Source organism: Mauremys reevesii, linkage group 14 (genome assembly GCF_016161935.1).
Source record: "Mauremys reevesii isolate NIE-2019 linkage group 14, ASM1616193v1, whole genome shotgun sequence".
Classification (NCBI taxonomy): Eukaryota; Metazoa; Chordata; order Testudines; family Geoemydidae; genus Mauremys; species Mauremys reevesii.
Genome location: NC_052636.1, coordinates 3199365 through 3220564, shown reverse-complemented (window position 1 = coordinate 3220564; position 21200 = coordinate 3199365). Strand labels below are relative to the sequence as shown.

The window sequence follows — 21200 nt, the reverse complement described above, 5'->3', positions numbered from 1 at the left end:
TGCAGTGTTTCTGGGTGACACCCCCAGATATATTGGCATCAGCACTGCCCCCTGTTTGATGGCCCATTGAGAGTCATCAGCTGTACAATGAGCCCATGGAAAGGACCAAGGGGATACACCTATTGAGTCAGCAAGACATGCCGGGGTATGCCTGTGTAATGAGAACTTCAAGGCTTTTCCATGCCACGTGCTGTGAATCTTGTATTTGGGACACAGGAAGTACAGGCCACATGGCAAAAGGAATGTAAAGGGCAGCTGCATCATCTCCATTTTGTCTTCATTCCCCCTTCCTACCTCTGGAGCAACTCCTCTACAAACTGAACCCTGGAACAAAGGACTGAATGACTCATCCAAGCTATGGATGTGTTCCAGACGGACTTTCAAGCCAGCAACTCACCAATACTGCTAAGAACCTGATATATCCATTTTGGAATGTATCTGACTGCTTTCCCATTTAACTTCTTTCTGTCTTTCTTTCGTTTAAACCTTTAGTTTAGATGCTAAAGGATTGGCTGGAAGGATGGAATTTTGGGTAATATCCAAACCTATACTGACCTGGTGATGTGGGTGACCCTTTGGGGTCAGAGGAACACTTTGTTTATGTGAGCAGAGTTTTTAAATAACCTCTCACTGTACTGGACCTCGCTGCTGATTAGGAGTCAGAGATCCGGGATTCAATAATGGGGGCTGTGTGATTTCTTTTTTCAGCTTCTCGATAACCCAGTTGGTGACTGGTCAGTGAGTTTAACTTCAGTGTTAACCAGCAGTTCTGGGAGCATCTGCTCTCCCTTTTTCAGCCTGCCCTAACTTTGGCATTTTCAGTGAGAACTGCCCCTGGCCCACCAGGCCACACTAAGCACTGAAGTTAAATTAATAGAATGTTTGTTTTTTTATGACCAAGTCTTATGAAATCAACTGAACTCCTTTGTTTTCTTTCATCTGAGCAGGGTTTCTAGTTTTCCAGCGTGATGTGATCTCCCAGCTGGAACAAGGGGAAGAGCCATGGGTCCCAGACCTCCAGGGTGCAGAGGAAAGAGAGATCCTGAGAACTCCCTGCACAGGTGAGGAAACATTAAACCACCTCAGAATCTGTAAGTGCCTGAAGGAAACATCTGGAATGCCCAACAAAGCCCTTGGGAGGTCTCTCAGTTCATTATTGTCCCTAGCAGGGGTCGTATCCTCAGGGTAACTATAGCTCATGGCTTCCTATAGATCCTAGCAGACACCAGGCAGTAGCTTCCTCCCTTCCCCCTGCGTATTTGGATGGGATGTGAAGGCTGAATTGATCCCCTCCTCTCTCTTATTTGGGGGAAGAGTTTGGGGGAGTTCAGCTCCTGATTTTTATTTGACCTGTCTTCAGCACTTGTTTTTGTTTGGTCTTCCCCTTTCCATCCCTGTTTGAGGTTTCTGTCTCTATCACAGCAGGTGATGCAATGGCATGTGAGAAAGAGGAGCAGAATTCTCAGCCTGAAAATGTTGAGCCAGTGGGTAAAAACAGAGCATTATTGCAAAGATGGAAAAGGAATGTGTCCAGGAGTCATGAGCAGGGAAAATCCTGGGAGATTCAGCACAGACCAAAAACAGATCAAGGAAACCAGCCAGGGAAGAAAGTGGATAAATTTATTACCTGTTGGGGAACTCAGAAGGTCCTCATAGAAACCACAACACAGCAGGATATCCTCAGCCGAAAGAGAAAAAATACATGCAGGGAGCGTGGAAAAACCTTCTCTCACAGCTCAGCCCTTTCTGTACATCAGAGAATCCACACAGGGGAAAAGCCCTATGAATGCAGTGAGTGTGGGAAAAGCTTCACTCAAAGATCAGCCCTTTCTGTACATCAGAGAATCCACACAGGGGAAAGGCCCTTTGAATGCCATGAGTGTGGGAAAAGCTTCACTAGCAGCTCAGACCTTTCTAAACATCAGAGAATCCACACAGGGGAAAAGCCCTATGAATGCAGTGAGTGTGGGAAAAGCTTCACTCAAAGATCAGCCCTTTCTAAACATCAGAGAATCCACACAGGGGAAAGGCCCTTTGAATGCCATGAGTGTGGGAAAAGCTTCACTAGCAGCTCAGACCTTTGTAGACATCAGAGAATCCACACAGGGGACAGGCCCTATGAATGCACTGAGTGCGGAAAACCTTCAATCGCAGTTCGCACCTTATTAGGCATCAAACAATCCACGGAGGAGAGAGGCCCTATGAATGCCGTGAGTGTGGAAAATGCTTCACTAGCAGCTCAAACCTTAGATTTAATTTACCCTGGTTCCTCAACTGTTGCTACAGCTCTAGTACCCATCAATCCAAAGACTGAGAGAAATGTAGAGTTCCAACCATTGTCCTTTTAGTATCTTATTGTTCCTCTCTCTGTTTTTTGTGCTGGCCTTTCTATTCTATCATTTTCTGCCTTTGTTTAGTGGTAACAGTTGGTTTCCATCACTCACGTTTATTTGTTTAAATCTCTATCCGTTGTTAAATAAAATTTTTTGCTTGTTCGATAACTGTACTCAGGTGGTGTGTGAGATACAGTAGCAATGGTCCACAGTAAAACTAGTAACCTGGGATACTTGGGGAAGAGAGGATCTGGGATTTCACCGAGTATCTGGTGATCTGGGCTGGACCCCAGAGGGGGACACATTGAAGGAACTCAAGGGTTAAGGTGGCTGCTGTAGCTCAGAGGCGGGTCCTTGAGTTCCAGCAGGCTGGTGAGTTTGGTCACTAACATCCAGCTGCCAAATGCAAAACTCCCTCTTCCTTGTGGCAGGTGGCAACAAGGAGACTCACAGCCCTCAGCACCCTGAGAGGGTCACAATGTGTCTCTATGTTGATCCACCTGTCAAATTCACACAGGGAAAGCGCCCTATAGCACAAAACTCTGCCCTATGAACTCATGGAACATGTGCTCTTCGCTCTGTGAAAGCATGTAAAGAATCCAAGCGCTGGAGGACAGGGTTTGGGTCCAGAGTGACCTAGACAAATTGGAGGATTGGGCCAAAAGAAATCTGAGGAGGTTCAACAAGGAGAAGTGCAGAGTCCTGCACTTAGGAGGGAAGAATCCCAGGCACTGCCACAGACTGGGGACTGACTGAGTGAGGGGGGTTTCATAGCAGCCTTCAACTACCTGAAAGAGCAGCAGTGTGGGCTTTCTCCTGGCCACTTTTGCTGGGCTGGGCAGGCGTCCTGGAGGCCTTTCTAGAAGAGAATTGGGAACTGAGTTAGGAAAACCAATGTGAAAACCAGAACCTCAGGTTTAGACTCATTTATTTATAATATTAAATCTTCAATTCTAGTGTCACAATCAATACAATTGCTTCAGCCTGATAGTTGCCCAAAGAGAAACTTAACATCTCTCCAAGGGGAGTGGAGAGAAAACACTTTTCAGAGTCCAAGAGAGACAAGGCGGGTGAGGGTAAGAGCTTGCAGAGGACCAACCTCTGTTGGTGAAAGAGACAAGCTGTGGAGCTAACCCAGCACCCTTCTTCAGTTCTGTGTAGCCTGGAAGGTCGTCTCCTCCATAACCAGCCGTTAGAACATAAGAACAGCCACACTGAGTCAGACCAGTTCATCTCACCCACTCTCCCGAAAGTGGCCAATGCCCGGCGCCCCAGAGGACCCCTGGGACCAACATGGATACAACACCACCACAAACAAGGTTAAAAGTCAATGCACAGGGAAGAAGGATCTTGTGTTTCATTCCTTATGTCCTAGTCCCATCATGTGGCCATTTCCTTTTCTTCCTTTCTGTTAAAAGCTTTGGTGTTTTGCACAGAAACATTATTTACCCAGGAGAGAACCAGGAGTGGGGCTGCATTCCTGTGCCAAACAGTCACTGGAAGGGGGCAGACAAAGGCCTTTAGGACGAGGCGTCCGTCACTGTCAAAAGATCATCTCCCTCCTGCAGGTCACTGGCAGCCTGAATTTGTTCCTTATCCTCCCAGAGTCTGGGGGCTGGAATCAGCACTACCCAGCCCCTCCGTACGTAGCAGGAACAAACACAAACCTGGTCTTTAAAACAAGCTGTCCCCTTCCTTCTCAGGGAAGAGTTTTCTATGATTGAAGTTGAGCTTCAGTTCCCCTCTCCTAGGGCTGGGGCTGGTGTGGGGCCAGCTCCCAATGAGCTCTGTTTTCACCTTTACCCCCTTTCAGTCACTCTGGGATGGTAACTCTGCTCTCAGCTGTCAGGCAGCTTCCAGCCCATCCACCCTGCTCACTAACTCTGTGGTCATGTGTCACTCCCTCTGCCAGCACTCACAGCTTGCAGAAAAACTACTCCTGCCAGCTGCATTGGTGGTATAGTGGTGTGTGTAGGTGCTTTCCAAGCAATTGATCTGGGTTTGGTTCCCAGCCAATGCAATAATGGCTTTTCTCTTTTGTTGTTTCCTCATCTGGAAGTGGTTTAATTTCAGTCACATTGTGTTACAATCACATTATCTATAGAATGAGACAATAAATGCGTCAAAGTCCAGCAGGTCATGCAGGTGCTGTGGTATGGCCCCTTTCTGAGGGCCTGGAACACCCATTGCACATCTTCCTCTCTCCACTGTTGAAGAGCAGAGCTAATTTTGATTCCCTTAGGAGTCCATCTAGAGGCTGCTAAGCTGAATTCATGTTGGCCCAGTAGCCAGCACTGGGGCTCCCCTACTAAGAGCTAAAATCACTAAAAGAGCTGAACTTACTGAGCTGAGATCACTGAGTGCTGTATTAACTAGTGGGGGAGCCTGAAGATCTCTCGCTAAGCGGCTGGCAGAGTTGAGCAGTTGGCAGCGTGTTGTAGCAGCCCATGGAACAGAGCGGAGTGGAGCAGTTTGCGGGGATGGCTGGAGCGGCTCATGGGTCGGCTGGAGGAGCGGCACAGCTGGTGGAGTGGAGCTGGTTGGGGTGAAGGCTGCAGCAGAACTCCACGGAGAGGTGGAGCAGTTGGCCCTGGCCCACGTAAGGTGCCCCTTAACACCCTGTGTGTGTCTCCCCACTCCATCTCCACCCGTGCTGGGGGGTAAAACTCTGCAGATAATCTTTTGAACTCGGGGGTGGCACTGACCAGAGACTTTCGGGTTGTTGGACTTTGGGGTGATTGGACTTAAGACCCTAAGGGGGAAAGGACATTGCCAAACATACTTGGAGATGGGTTTTTGTTGCTTATGGTTTGTGTTATAATCCTATTTGTGGTGTTTCTCCAATGTGATGCCGCATTGTTTCCCTCCTTTATTAAAAGGATTTTGCTACACTCAGATGCCGTGCTTGCGAGAGGGGAAGTATTGCCTCCTAGAGGCACCCGAAGTGGTATGTAATTGTCCCAGGTCACTGGGTGGGGGCTCGAGCCGGTTTTGCATTGTGTTGTTGAAACGGAACCCCTGGATACTGAACCCAGCCCTTGATGCTGCCAACTCAGAGGGGCAGAAGGGTTACATTTATATTAAACACCTACTATACATAATAAAATAAATCTGACAGAAACAAAACCTAGGAAAAGTTTATTCTTTCTGCGTCTTATTTAAAGTTTTACAGTAATCTCTTGCTTCAGAATGCCTCAGGAGTCACCCATACTGTTTGCAATAGGATTCAGCATGTGGCTTGGCAGCTGACTCTTTACTGATTCCTGAACAGCTGGTAGCTCAATATTAATCTGAGATAGATCCTATATGCAGAAGCACAACTCTGTATATATAGGGAGGGGGGGATTATTGACCTTTGTGTATATGTAATAGTTTTTGGTGTTTGTAAGACAAGGTATAATAAAGAACTGTGGAAAAGTTCCTGTTTGGTGTGAGAGATGTTACCTATACCTAAATGCACTCCCCTTCCCCACTCCCAGCCCTATGCATGCTGGCTTGGGAATATCACTACTGTAGTGTCAGCTTTTAAGAGAGCTTCACATGCAGAGCCGTCACTAGGGATTTTTGCACACAAGGCAAGGAACAGAGGCAGCATGTCTGGCTCTTCCTATTGGAGGAAGGATCCACCAACGAATTTCTGCAAAAGAGTCGTATGTGCCGCCCCTCTCCATTGATCACAACCAGTGGCAATTCGGCAACGGTCCCCAGTCCCTCTCAGAGGGAAGGACTTGCTGCCGAATTGCCGCTGAAGGAGAGACTTTCTGAGCCCCTCCCTTTCCGTGCCCGAGGCAAGTGCCTCACTCACCTTGCCCTCGTTACGGCAATGTTCACATGCACCACGTCTAGTATTACGGTAAGTTAAAACAAGCTACAGTACATTGGGACATTAATGCTCTATTACAGTGTTTGCATTAGCATATTAAAAGCTATAGCACTGAACAGACGAGTTAGGGCCGGCTTTAGAAAGTTTGGGGCCCACCCAATTCAAACATTTTCAGCAGGGCCCCAGCAGGGATGACTTAAAAAAAGAAAAAAAAAGGTTAAAGAAAAAGCCTTTCCTTTCTTAGCAACCGGTTCCCTATAAAAAGTTCTGATGTAAGGGATGTGCCAGAGTATGTATTTTTGGTACCAATAGGGTTACCATATGTCCATATTTAAAAATTCCTCCCGGACAGCAATTTAAGAACCAAAAAGTCTGACATGTCTGGGAAAATGCGGCTGTATGTTAAACCTACCTACAGTTATTTTTTAAAAAGATGGGACGGAACTAGAAAAGAGCTCCATTTCACATGTGTGGGTCCCCGCCACTCCCTGGGAGTGTGCTAGGGTGACCACATGTCCCAATTTTATAGAGACAGTCCCAATTTTGGGGTGATTTTCTTATATAGGATCCTAGTAACCTCCACTCCCTCCTTTATTAAAAGGATTTTGCTACATTCGGACTCTGTGCTTGTGAGTGGGGAAGTATTGCCTCCTAGAGGCGCCCAGGGGGGTGGTATGTAATTGTCCCAGGTCACTGGGTGGGGGCTCGAGCCAGTTTTGCATTGTGTTATTGAAACGGAACCCCTGGATACTGAACCCAGCCCTTGATGCTGCCAACTCAGAGGGGCAGAAGGGTTACACCCCATCCGGAGTTTTCACACTTGCTGTCTGGTCACCCTAGGGTGTGCACATGTGTGGGTACCAGCTGCTCTCTTCTCCCATCATTGACGCAGGTGTGCAGGGTTACTGCCCAGGGAATTGCAAGGCACCAGGGGACATGGGGCTGGCTGCAGGCAGGACAAGGGGTGCAGCAATGGCTGGAGACAGGGGTGGGTGGGGTGGGGTGGGCTGGCTGGCTTCAAGCAGGGCCATAGGGGGGTGCGGCAGGGGTTGGCTGGAGATAGGGCAGGGGGTGCGGGTACAGGGGGTACAGACCACCTGGTATGGTAAGTGCTCCCTCCTCCTCCTCCCTCCCCCACCAGGGGCTCCCCTGTTTCCACAGCCCTGGCCATGTACACAGCTGCCGGAGCCCTGGGGAGGTGTCAGGGCTCCAGTGGCTATTTAAAGGGCTGGGATGATAGAAGCAATGGGAGCCACGGACTTTTTAAGTAGCCCACAGATCCCCACAGCCCTACCCCAGGGCTCCAGCAGTGTGGCTGTGGTGGCAATTTAAAGGGCCCCCAGGCCCTTTAAATTGTCCCTGGAAGCTTGGGCCACCCGGTACAGTGCATCAACTCTTGCCAATACACCGAACCGGGGCTTGGGCACGGGACCCTCTTAGGGCAGGGCCCGATTCAGGGTGGTTGAATTGCCTAAATCCGGCCCTGCCAGTATATCCAGGACATTACTAGCACACTTTTCCCCCACCAATACCTAGTAGTTGCACTGTCATCTCCCATAGCTACTTAAGTTGCAGCTTTATTGTTAAAACTAAATTGGGAAGAAAGACGACTGATTCAGAACTTGTTTAATGGTTACTTTCTTGCTAAAGGGTGTAGTGGGGTGTAGACTTGGAGAGATGAAGGTTTCTATGATGTAGGCAAGATCAAGTATTTTATCCAAAACCAGAATACGAATGGTGCTGGTCTTCTTGGTGTCTGACCTTGAACTATTGTCAAAAGCTTGAGGGTGACCCTTCTCCTTCCTCATATTTTGGTTGAGGATTCCATTGATAAAGGGATTGGCCTCAAATACCTGGTTGTAGGACTCTTCCACGGTGTAGTTTTCATCTTGGGTTGCCCGGTCCTAATTATATTAAAGCATGTACTTTAGTCTTTGTAATTATCTGTTATAACTCAGTAGCTTTTTATGAAGGCAGGAGTAAAATAAAAGTAGCTGCAATAGTTTCATACTTAAATAACACTGAAAATGTACATAATTTAAATCAGACTCCTAATCTTAATTTTTGCTTAATAAATAAATCCATAAGAAAACTATGTTGGGAAACTGCTATAGGGAAGTGCACTTCTCCTTTATAGGTCATAAGGGATCCTATCTGTCTGAAACTGGCTGCTATTTCTTTCTTTGATCTGCAGAATGACTGATGCTTTTCAGACATCAGTTGTGGGTACAGAAGGGTTTCATTGCATCTTCTCTCTTGGCACCAGCTACTGTTCTCCTTCTTGTTGTATTGATAGTGGGTGGGTGTGTCTCACCTTTCTTTAAAATCACATATGCTAGGGACAGTCTTGTCCTCTTCTCCTCTCCTGATGTCACTGTAGATGCAGGCAGTGCAAAGTGTACTACAGTCATATAGTATCTCAAATGCAAAGCTGCATTTCAATGATCTGAGGTTTGAAGAACAATGTGGAACTCGCTGTTTTACGGGATGTCTCGATTTCATTCCTGTAGTAACATAACTGGTGATAGGAAAGCAGGGAGAGAGAGAGGTGTGTGCTCTGCAAGGCTGCTGGCAGAGAAGTGAAAATTTACATACTTCTAAAATTAATCCAGAGACTCTCAGGTTTTCTGCAGTTTCATGCCGGAGCTCTGAGCAGTCATACTGCTCTCTTACATACAGCATAACTCCCCACCTTTTCTGCCCTGCCTGTCCTTCCTGAACAGTTTATATCCATCCATGACAGTACTCCAATCATGTGAGTTATCCCACCAAGTCTCTGTTATTCCAATTACATCATAATTCCCTGACTGTGCCAGGACTTCTAGTTCTCCCTGCTTGTTCCCCAGGCTTCTTGCATTTGTGTATAGGCACTTAAAATAACTTGCTGATTGTCCCGCTTTCTCGGTCTGAGACAGGAGTCCTCCCCTCTTGCAGTCTCCTGCTTGTGCTTCCTCCCGGTATCCCACTTCCCCACTTACCTCAGGGCTTTGGTCTCCTTCCCCGGTCAACCTAGTTTAAAGCCCTCCCCACTAGGTTAGCCAGCCTGCTTGCAAAGATGCTCTTCCCTCTCTTCGTGAGGTGGAGCCCGTCTCTGCCTAGCAATCCTTCTTCTTGGAAGACCATCCCATTGTCAAAGAATCCAAACCCTTCTCTCCGACACCATCTGCGTAGTCATTTGTTGAAGGCTCTTACCTTCTAAACAGGGACGGCTGTTTTCTAGTAAAATCACTACAAGGGAAGGAGAAAACTCAAAAGAGGTTCCTCCTGGCGCTCACGTCCGTGAACCTGAATACTCTGTCAGTCCTCAAAGAGAGACCTGGAGAAGGAGACTTGCTGAAGCAAAGCCACAGGGTCTCTGAGGTTTCCCTGGCCCCTCGCCCCTGTCCTGCCTGGCTGATGTCAGCATCTCTCTGTGAGGTCACCACCTCCCCACCACTTTTCACCAATAGTCTGAGGTCCTGAAAAAGGCCTTTGTGATGTCACTGCCACACCCCTCCCTTGCTGTGCCAATGTCCTGCCCCTGGCCAGGCACTTTGGAGGTTTGAGCTACTCCCTGTGGATCACCCCACTCAAGCTGACTAGACAGGAAAACATCAGACGCTGCTCCCAATGCTACACTCAGTTTTCAGAAATTAGTCGACTTTATGGCCAGAAGAGACCATTAGAGCATCTAATCTGACCCCCTGCATATCACAGGCCTCCTGTATGACACAAGAGCTACTTTGAGGCAAACACATTCCAGAAAGGCATCTAGTCTTCATGAAATGACATCAGGAGATGGCGAATCCACCACTTTCCTTGGTAGCTTGTTCCTGCGGTCAATTATCCTCGCTGTTGAATATTTGTGCCTTTGTTGTAATATGAATTTGTCTCTTTTCACCTTCCAGCCATTGGGTCTTGTTAGGCCTTTCTCTGCTAGATTCAAGAGCCCTTTAATACCCAATCTTTTCTCTCCATTAATGCACTTCAACACTTCAGTGAAGTCACCTTTCAATCTTCTTTTGATAAGCTGGACAGGTTGAGCTCTTTCACTAGCTCACTAGAAGGTATTTTTCTGCAGCCCTCAGGACATTTGGTGGCTCTTTGCTGCCCCAGCTCCAGTTTTACAACATCTTTTTCAAATGAGGACACCAAAACTGGAGGCAGTATTCCAGTATCAGTCTCACTGATGCCATGTCACGTCCTGTGACGTTACTGACATAATCTGTAACTGTATAGATCACCATTGCGACCGCTGTTCTATATTTGCAGACAATATTGTAGAAAGGTTGTCGTGTAAGGGGGTCTATGGAGAGGTTCTGATTGGCTGATTATAATGATGCTATCTCTAGATGTGTATCATTTTTGTAGTTGATGTTATAAGTATTGGCTCTGTTCTGTCCATATTTCAAACTTGTGCTCTGCTTCTGGGGAACACCCCAGATAAGTTTGTGTCAGTTCTGCCTAGCCTGTGATGGCCCATTAAGGACCATCAGCTACACAATCGACCCACTGAGAGAAGGCAGATACGAGGTATGAAGCGCAGAGTCCGGTTCCTCCAGGGAGAGAAGGACGTCTTTCTTCTTTCCTTCCTCAACAGCCCCCTTCCCTGGGGAGCCCTTTGCTGGGGTCTGGGTGGGGAACAGCCGTTTCTGAGGATTAATTTCACACCATATTTGGTGTTGATATATAGATTTTACAGCCAGACTAGATCAGTAGGTACCTCTGCTCTGACCTGATTCAGAACAGAGTCCAGAGAATTTTACCCAGTGACTCCTACATCCACCCCAAGATCTTCTGGCTGAACGAGGAGGTTCATTCAGAAAGTCATCGTGTTTGGGTGTAAAGGTGTGAAATGATGAGAAATTGCCCCTCTTTCAAGTTTAAATGTTGTAACTTCTACATCTAGACAGGGGTGGCCAACCTGAGCCTGACAAGGAGCCAGAATTTCCCAGCGTAACTGCCAAACGTGCACCTTTGTATGCAACTACTGAGTCAATTGTGAGCCTCCCCATCATTGTCCTTTGCTCTTAACCCTGAGGCTATTGCCCCATCATTGGGGCCATTTCCCGCCTCTCTTTCATACAGAAGCACAATTTTCTTTGCACAGACACAGGAACAGCAAGATCTTTCTCTGTCCCTTGTGCAAAGCATGGAAACAATGGACAAGCAGGGGGCTCTGGGCACATCCAGCCCTGGCCGTGAGATGTTCCCTCCCCTCTTTCTTTATGCTGCTGCTGCTATTTCATGGATTGTCTGGGATGGGGAAAAAGCTGAGTTCATTCCAGGTGGAGGGGAAAAGAACCCTGAAAATCTCAGGACCCAACCCTGCTACCAGGATCACTGAGGTGCTGGGAATCTGCCTGGGAAAGGGACTGTGTGAATTGTCAAGGTGGGGAATGAATAACAATCTACAACAAGATCCACCTCATTAAGCACTGACATAGGCTAATCCTGCTGGCAATAGAAGGGAAACTGGGAGCCATTCTTTGCTGTCCAGCCATGGAAATAGTGACCCAATTGCACCGCAGTGAATGTGCTGGGGAAATCTGGACTTCACAGGCGGGTGGAAATAGCAGATCCTAGAAATACCTGGCGCTTCCCACACCACTGCTGCCACCAGGGCCTCACAGCATCCCCACCATGACCTTGCAGCAGGGGACTGCAGCACCCCAACCCAATGCAGGAGATGGCTGAGTGTATCTCTGCACCCTGAGACCAGGGCACCCACTCTCTCTGCCCCACACATAGAATCTGGCCCTGCTGAAAAGTGACCCCTATGAATAAGTCACCTCCAGGAGAGCAGGATTGGTCCTCAGAGAGAATGGGCTTCTCATGAAGCTTATAGGTCACTGGATGCTCTGGAAACAGGAGGGCTCTGGAGTGTAACCCATAGCAAACACAACCTGCTAGGGGATGTAGCTCAGTAGTTGAGCACATGCTTTGCATATATAAGGCCCTGGGTTCAATCCCCAGCATCTCCATGAGCCTTTTTCACCCTGCTGCTTTGCTCATGCCCAGAGGATGTGGCCCACCAGTCTCCCTGCACCAGTTTCAGTCCTGCTCAGTGAGGGGCAAGTGACAATTGCATGGAAGGTCGGGGTTCTGCTCCTAAGTCACCTCGGTGCGTTTAAGATTCCCACCCACTGTGCTGCTTGGGACAATGGTAGATGAGAAGGGTGAATCCTCCAGCACTGGAGGAAAGGTCCCATCTGCACAGCCTGAGAGGCAAGGAAACAGAGGGCAGTCAGTGCTCAGGGAGGAGAGAGGTCAGTGATTTACTCCCAGCAGGGACATTGTCTTTTGAGTATCAGAGGGTGGCTGTGTTAGTCTGGAGCTGTAAAAGGCGACAGAATCCTGTGGCGCCTTCTAGACTAACAGACGTATTGGCGCATGAGCTTTCAGGGGTGAATCCCCACTTCGTCAGATGAATGGAGTGGGAATTCTGTGCCTGGCTAGCCAACTACAAAGCAGTTTCTCCTCCCTTGGTGATCACATCTCAACTGCTAGAAGAGGATCTCATCCTCCCTGATTGAACTAACCTTGTTATCTCTTGACTGGTTCTTGCCTGCATACTTATACCTGCCCCTGCAAATTTCCACTACATTCATCTGACGAAGTGGGATTCACCCACGGAAGCTTATGCTCCAATACGTCTGTTAGTCTGTAGGTGCCACAGGACTCTGTCTTTTTGAGGCGAGTGCTGCTGGCTTGAGATAGTGCTGACGATGGATAGAAAAAGGCTGGAGTCAATGGCAGATGGGACCACAGAAGGGGAAGGGAATGGCAGCCCCACAGAAGGTCCTCCGTGCTCAGATGCCCCAGTTATTGCACCCGGCCTGTCCTAGACAGAGAAAAGACACCGAGGACCCAGCCCCTACAGTGATCCCATGGACAAGAACCTAGTTAGGAGTGGGGTAAAGGTTCCCTCTGGCCAAAGGGAGCTGAAATCCCTCCGTGTCCTGGAATTTAAGCAATGAAAGCTTCAAACCCTGCATGGGTGTGGGCTGAGGTGCATCAGCAGAAGGTTGGGCTGGACAGGGGTGGCAGGTTTGTATAATTTTTGGTGGTGCCCAGAATGGGACCAAGTCCTGCCCACCTGCCACACACACACCTGTGTAAGGCTCTGGGAAGGAGTTTGGTTGTGGGAGGGAGAGGGGTTGGGCTCTGGGAGAGTTTGGGTGCAGGGTCTGGGCTCAGTCAGGGGTTGTGGTGAAGGAGGCAGTGTGGGGACAGGCTCTTGGAGGAGTTTGGGTGCAGGTGTGGGGTCTGGGCTGGGGCAGGGGTTGCAGGAGAGGGTGAGGGTGCAGCATTTACCTCAGGCATCTCCCGAAAGCCCCTAAGCTGGAGGGCCGGGCGTCTCTGCGCACGCTGCCCGCAGACTCCAACCCTGCAGCTCCCATTGCCACAGTTGGCAGTTGGGGCGGGGGCAGCATGTGGAGACCTCCCACCACCACCACAGTTGTTCTTCTCACAGCTGGCTGATGGGGGGCAGCAGGGGATCTCCCAAATCTGTAGGAATCTCTCTGTGCCCCACTGTTAGTTCTCCATCCTGTCTCCCCCTAACAACATGCACCACTCTCCTCCCCATTATCAATGTTTTAGAGAGACCCCTCCCTCCCTTTATGGGATACAGACTCTGTGACAGAGACTGACTGGGGCTCCTCTCTGCATGGCCCCAGTGGGGAAGGAAAGAGACTGGGGGAGGGGGAGAAGATGGGCAGAAGGAGTCTAATGGGGCAAAGCCAGAATAGAGGAGATTTTCTTCCTGTTAAAATGTACTGGAGTCTCATCGCTGAAAAGCCACATCTTGAGTTAAGTTTGAACCAGCAGCCTTTCAATTACCAGGCAAAGGTGTGAACCACAGAGACTGATAACTGCCTGCTTCCCAAATGTGTTTAAAAAACATCTTCAGGGGTGCAACTGGTTAGTGCAGAGGGGCTATCTGTTGGGGTTATGAGTTCAAGCTTTCTCTCAAGCCCTTGTTTCTCTTACCTGTGTGGTTTGTTTTGCCTAATTCATACACAAAGTGCTATACTAGAAAAAGGAGAGTAAGTTCTAAAATGTAGAGGTGGGTGCATACTTTAGAAACATCGCCCCTGTGCTGCCATTAGTTCCAGTAGACTGTTCACTGGAAGGGCAAATTGATTTCTTTGCTGCTGAGAAAGATCCCAGGACAGGTCTGTGGGCACCAGATCTCTCTGCTTCTTCCAGCTCCTTCCCTGCCCCAGTCACTGCTGTAGGAGGGTCCTATATGCACTGAGCCTAAACATTTTCCTGGGCCTTCTTAGCATAGTTGGCAGCATGTCAGTCTCATACTCAGTAGGTCCTGCGCTCACACCGCAGAACAGACAATGGTTTTCTGCTCCTGCTTCAGATTTTCTAAAAATCAGAGAAAAGAAGCTATAGGAGAGTGGTTCCTAGACACTCTAACACACACAGATTTTCTAAGGCATTAACTTTTCCTTCTCTGTGGAGTTTGTATTCTCCATAGAGCAAAATAAAACAAAAACATGCAAGTCTAAGACTAATACAGTATGAAACTCACTACAGATAAAATCTCACCCTCAGAGATCTTCCAACAAGCTTTTTTGCAGACTAGACTTATTTCTTGTCTGGGCCCAATCTTTGCACCTGGTATAGTCCTTGTTCCAGCTCAGGTGGTAGCTAGGGGATTTCTCATGACTGCAGCCACCTTTCTTCTGTTCCACCTTATACAGCTTTGGTACAAGGCAGGAATCTTTTGTCTCGCTCCTGGGAAAAGCCCCAGGTTTAAGATGGATTCCTGTACCAGGTGACATGGTCACATGCCCTGTGAGACCCCAAGCCTTCATTGTTCCTGGCCTGACTCACAGATGGTGCAGGACAGAGCCATCTCCAGTCAATTGTCCTGGTTAATGGGAGCCATCAAGAGTCCAAACCACTGTTAATGGCCCACACTTTGCATCATTACAACAGGACCTCAGAGTTATAGCTCATATTTCTAGCTTCAGATACAGGAATGATCGGTTCATACAAATAGGCTGAACACACACAGTAGATAATAAGTTTTGTAATGATACTGCACAAGAGACCTTTTGCATGAAGCATGTTCCAGTTACATTATATTCACACTCATTAGCATATTTTCATAAAATCATCAACATCAAAGCAGGAAAGGGTTTTACTGCGGCACCTGGGAGCAGTTGAGTTTCATGTGCAGGCTCTGCTATGAGTTCCTCCAGGTTTCCCATAAGCACACAGGGCCCTTAGCGGGTACTCTCGACACAGGAATGGCCCAGATACAATGAAGTGATGGGAATTGCATTTTCCTTTTTAATTTTTGAATTTCCAATGACATTTCTGTTTGTGATTTCGTTTTGCTTCGTATAACTGTGTTTTCTCAGGGACTTGATATTTACCAGGCTAACTAACAGCTAATAACAGGAGACTTCCAAGCAGGGCGTGGGCGAGCGGAAAAGAACTGTAAGAGATGCTGGTTTTCAACCTTGTGTTAGATAAGAATAGAATGCAGATTGTAGCAGAAATTGCTGAGAGAAGTAAGCTATCAGAAAGGAATATGTACAAACAAAATGCAGTTATTTGCTCCTCAGTGTATGTACTTAAAGGTATAAATGCTTGCCTTAATTGTTTATCTAACCGAGACCTACCTTGGAAGGGAAACTCTGCCTGTCTGTACTCCCGAATAACTGCAGTTGCTCGAAATAAACGGCATAATATAATAACATTTAACATCCCTGTGGTGGGAAGAACATCTCAACAGCCCAACGCTGTGGCATTTAATTTCAAAAAGGGAACTATACAAAATGAGGGTTAGTTAAACAGAAATTAAAAGGTACAGTGACTAAAGTGAAATTCCTGAAAGCTGCATGGACACTTTAACGACACCATAATAGAGGCCCAACAAATGTATACCCCAATTTAAGAAACACAGTAAAAGAACTAAAAACAGCCACTGGGGCTTAACAACCATGTAACAGAAGCAGTGAGAGACAAAAAGACTTCCCTTTAAAAGTGGAAGTCAAATCCTGAAAGGAGCATAAACATTGCAAAATTGTAGGTGACAAATCTGAGGAACTGTCACAGACTGAAGTGTCACTAGAGGAGGTTTTGGAATTAATTGATAAACTCAACATTAACAAGTCACTGGGCCAGATGGCATTCACCCAAGAGTTCTGAAAGAACTCAAATGTGAAGTTGGAACTATTAACCAAGGTTGTAACCTGTCCTTTAAATCAGCCGGTACCCAATGACTGGAAGTTAGCTAATGTAACGCCAATATTTAAAAAGGGCTCTAGGGTGATCCTGGCATTACAGACCCGGTAAGTCTAACGTCGATGCCGGGCAACTTAATTGAAACAATAGTAAAGAATAAAATTGTCAGACACATAGAAAAACATAAACTCTTGAGCAATAGTCAACATGGTTTCTGTAAAGGGAAATCGTGTCTTACTAATCTATTAGAGTTCTTTGAAGGGGTCAACAAACATGTGCATAAGGGGATCAGTGGACATAGTGTACTTAGATTTCAGAAGCCTTTGACAAGGTCCCTCACCAAAGGCTCTTACGTAAATTAAGCTGTCATGGGATAAAAGGAAAGGTCCTTTCATGGATTGAGAACTGGTTAAAGGACAGGGAACAAAGGGTAGGAATTAATGGTAAATTCTCAGAATGGAGAGGGGTAACTAGTGGTGTTCCCCAAGGGTCAGTCCTAGGACTAATCCTATTCAATTTATTCATAAATGATCTGGGAGAAAGGGGTAAACAGTGAGGTGGCAAAGTTTGCAGATGATACTAAACTGCTCAAGATAGTTAAGACCAAAGCAGATTGTGAAGAACTTCAAAAGATCTCACAAAACTAAGTGATTGGTCATCAAATTGTCAAATGAAATTTAATGTGGATAAATGTAAAGTAATGCACATTGGAAAAAATAACCCCAACTATACATACAACATGATGGGGGCTAATTTAGCTTCAACGAGTCAGGAAAAAGATCTTGGAGTTATCGTGGATAGTTCTCTGAAGATGTCCACGCAGTGTGCAGAGGCGGTCAGAAAAGCAAACAGGATGTTAGGAGTCATTAAAGGGGATGAGAATAAGACTGAGAATATATTATTGCCCTTATATAAATCCATGGTACACCCACATCTCAAATACTGTGTACAGATGTGGTCTCCTCACCTCAAAAGATATTCTAGCACTAGAAAGGTTCAGAAAGAGCAACTAAAATGATTAGGGGTTTAGAGAGGGTCCCATATGAAAGATTAAAGAAGCTAGGACTCTTCAGTTTGGAAAAGAGAAGACTAAGGGTGGACATGATAGAGAGTATATAAAATCATGAGTGATGTTGAGAAAGTGGATAAGGAAAAGTTATTTACTTATTCCCATAATACAAGAACTAGGGTCTGGAAATGAAATTAATAGGCAGCAGGTTTAAAACAAATAAAAGGAAGTTCTTCTTCACATAGCACACAGTCAACTTAGTGGAATTCCTTGCCTGAGGGAGGTTGTGAAGGCTAGGACTATAACAATGTTTAAAGGGAACTGGATAAATTCATGGTGGCTAAGTCCCATAAATGGCTATTAGCTAGGATGAGTAAAGAATGGTGTCCCTAGCCTCTGTTCATTAGAGGATGGAGACATGGATGGCGGGGAGGAGAGATCACTTGATCATTGCCTGTTAGGTTCACTCCTCAGGGGCACCTGGCATTGGCCACTGTCAGTAGACAGATACTGGGGCTAGATGGACCTTTGGTCTGACCGGTCACGGCACTGCCTTATGTTGCTTTCTTCCTGCTTTCCTATCCACCCAGTTCTGTTACTACAGGAATGAAATCCTAGACAATACCTTTAAAAGGACAGATTACCTGTTCTGTAACTGGTGTTCTTTGAGGATGTATTTGCTCCGGCCTATTCCACAGTAGGTGTGCGTGCACGCCCGTGCACAGGTGCGGAGTTTTAGAAGCACTGCTCGACCCTGGAGTGGCGCAGCTATAGCGGTAGCTATAAGGAGCTGCGCACTCCCCACCCTCAGTTCCTTCTTGGCAGACAACTCCGACAGAGGAAGGAGGCTGGGATGTGAGACCCCTAGAACCAAAGAGCAACACATCTCGAGAAGAGACGCCAGTTCTGGAACAGGTAACTGACCTTTCTTCTTCAGAGTGACTGCTCCTGTGTATTCCCACAGTAGGTGACTCAAGCTATATATCGATGGAGGATTTATCAGGATGGATTGCCTGCCACCCCTACCAAACCCGGCATCATCGCTGTGCTTGGGGCTTGATCACATAGATGCGAGGAAAAAGTGTGGACAAAGAGATGACCATGTGGCAGCCCTACATACCGGTAGTTGTGCTCAACAGGAAGAAGTGGCTTCAGCTCCTATACAAAATAACTGGTTGCAAAAAACAAAACAAAAATTAAATTAAAAAACCAAACCAAAAAAATAAACAAAAAAACCCCACCCAGAAAAAGGTCCTATCACACATCCATCAGCATTTTAGATTTTGACATCTCCCCTGCCTGAGTGCTGACATCTTCTGCTTGCAAACAAGAACCTGAGGATCTCTGTGGCTCAATACCACTCTAACTGGGTAAAAGGTTGCACATCTTGTCTCAAATGGTAATTTCCTCTTAACAGAATTCATTTTAAAATTTGTCACAATAAAATTCCATTTTAAAAATAGAAATAATTATAGTCTATACTGGAGTCTCTATTCTCATTACCCAAAGCCTATTTCTCTCACATATTCCCCCACTCTAATTCCTTTGGAGTGAGGGTTTTTAATTTTCAGGATTAGTCACCATTTCCACGGAGATATAGTGTGCAGGAGGAGACGGAGAGGGGAGAAAACTAGAAGAAAACCTGAATTATGTTGTAACTCTGAAAGTTATCACTTAATCAACCTCTTATGTTACACTAATTAACTTCATATTTAATTTCATTGTCGCTTAGTAACAACTTATTCAAAGATTACAAAATATAAACCTATAGGGCAGTTTTCTCTTAATTCCAGTTCCATCCAGTCAGCTTTGTGTGAAGTCACATTCTACAATAACCAGAGGAGCCTTCCATTTCTGTGATTCATTTCTCCTAGGACTTCTCCATGAGTGTGGGTGGAAGCGTCTCACGCTATAATGGAGAACTGCATTATGGAAAAATCACCTGTGCTCTATTTTCACACTTTCTAATCTTTCAGGTAGCAGGAGTTGGAGAAGTGATAAAAAGTAAATGAACTAAGTAGCAAATCCTAAGAGACCAAACCACAGACTCTGGACTCCAGCACTCCTTGTATCCTGCCCGGTCTGAACGGAATTTGATACATTCCCTCATTAGGTACAATCATCTCCCAGCATGGAAGAGCTTCTTGTCCAACAAGGCAGCCAGATTGGGACCCGTAGGCATGGAATGGCTCTGAAGGAATCAGCTGTTTCTCTCTGCGCTTCATGAGACTTTGGATCCAAATGGTAAAAGACAGTTGTGCCCAATTTAATCATGGCATCTTTTAGGAGTGTGATCAATGCCACTTAACTAGGGAGCAGCGTTCTAAAAGTAGTTTACCTCAGCCACAGGTCACCATAACTTCCATCTCTGGGGCAAAAATCAACCACTAGTTCTTGTCAAATCTTTTACCTTACTTGGAATAATTTCACACTTCTCTGGCATAAAATTCTTCACCACACACACAATATATCAGTAGCAATAGTGAGGTATAACTTCCCCAAATATACCCTTTTAGTTCTTTAATCTCATGGCACAGATTTAAAATAGGGATTAAATTCAGGTGCATTTTAGAATCTCTGTAAGACACCAAATATCAGGTATGTATTAAAAGTAGGTATCTTTCTGCAGCTATATCACATTCAACACAAATTTCATTTTCTACACATTTGCAGCATCTCCCAAGGTATAGGGATTGCATTTCCCAAATAATAGGCAACATGCACCTGATTAGGAAGGAGATAACTTCAGGAGTGAGCTCCTGCAGCAGGCCTGGGCCACAACTGCTTTCAGAGTCCAATGCATGGGTATTTTGCTTAGTTCCAAAGCACTTACTAGGGAATCCTCTTCTCAGCCCTTCAGAGAAAATATTGACCTACCCTACCCAATTGAACAACGGGGGGATGGTGATGGGGAATAAGGAATCCCTCTGACTTACCCTATCTTCTTCTGTTGTTATAAAGGGTGAAATGACATTTTCCCTATCCTGCCCTGTTCCTGCTCTTTGGTTCAATATATTTTAAGTGAGGAAAATGGTAGTAAAAATATCTGCTCCCCAGCTGGCCTGAAACTATCAGGCAACTGGGAATGAGCAATTGGTTCCCCCAGGGAGAACTGATGACTAACGAATTGCTTATGGCTGGTACTGAGACATTTTACTGCTCATTTTCCACTTATATATTGGAATATCAGAAGAGCAGGTAAGGAGAGGAGCCTCAACTGAAAGAAGGCCATAAATTAGTCACAGGACCATCCCAAATCTGATTTGTGCCAAGGCAGAATGAATAAGTTTTCAGGCTGAGTCCACTCTTTGGACAACTGCTCAGAAACTACTGCTCTTCTGTGAAACTACCTATTTCATATCATTACAATTTAGGAAAGGAATTGAAAGGCTGACTGAGCAAGTCAAATTTGTTGAAGATGATACTAATTTTTGAAAAATGCTGCACAAAGTAATCTTTATTGTCTTCTGAAGATCAAGATTGAGCTCACAGTTTAGAATACAAGAGCAAGAAGTAAAGATATTTGAGGGAGTTATGTCACTATTGCTACTGTATTGGTTCAATGGTGAGAGAACACATGCCAGTGTGGTGACTAAGTAGGAAGGCCAGAGCAGTGGACATTTTGCTAGATGGTATATTGCTTGTTTGAATAAACTAGCAGCTGCTCCCAGTTGCAGACACGCTCACAAGGCATTGTTAAATTGGGCGCACTGTCTTTACCAGGAGAGTCTCCTGGCAGAGCCAGCTGATTCCTTGCCATTCAGCTGCTCCCCAATCTGGCTGCGGCTGGAAAATCCATCTTTGGGAATGAGGCCCCAGATGTCAAGTTCGAACTCAAGAA

The 21200-nt window shown here is 46.2% G+C and overlaps 1 pseudogene; it reads left to right on the top strand.

Moving 5' to 3' along the window:
• Positions 1–680: 680 nt before the first annotated feature.
• LOC120381400 overlaps positions 681–21200 on the top strand; it is a 236616-nt pseudogene continuing 216096 nt past the window's right edge.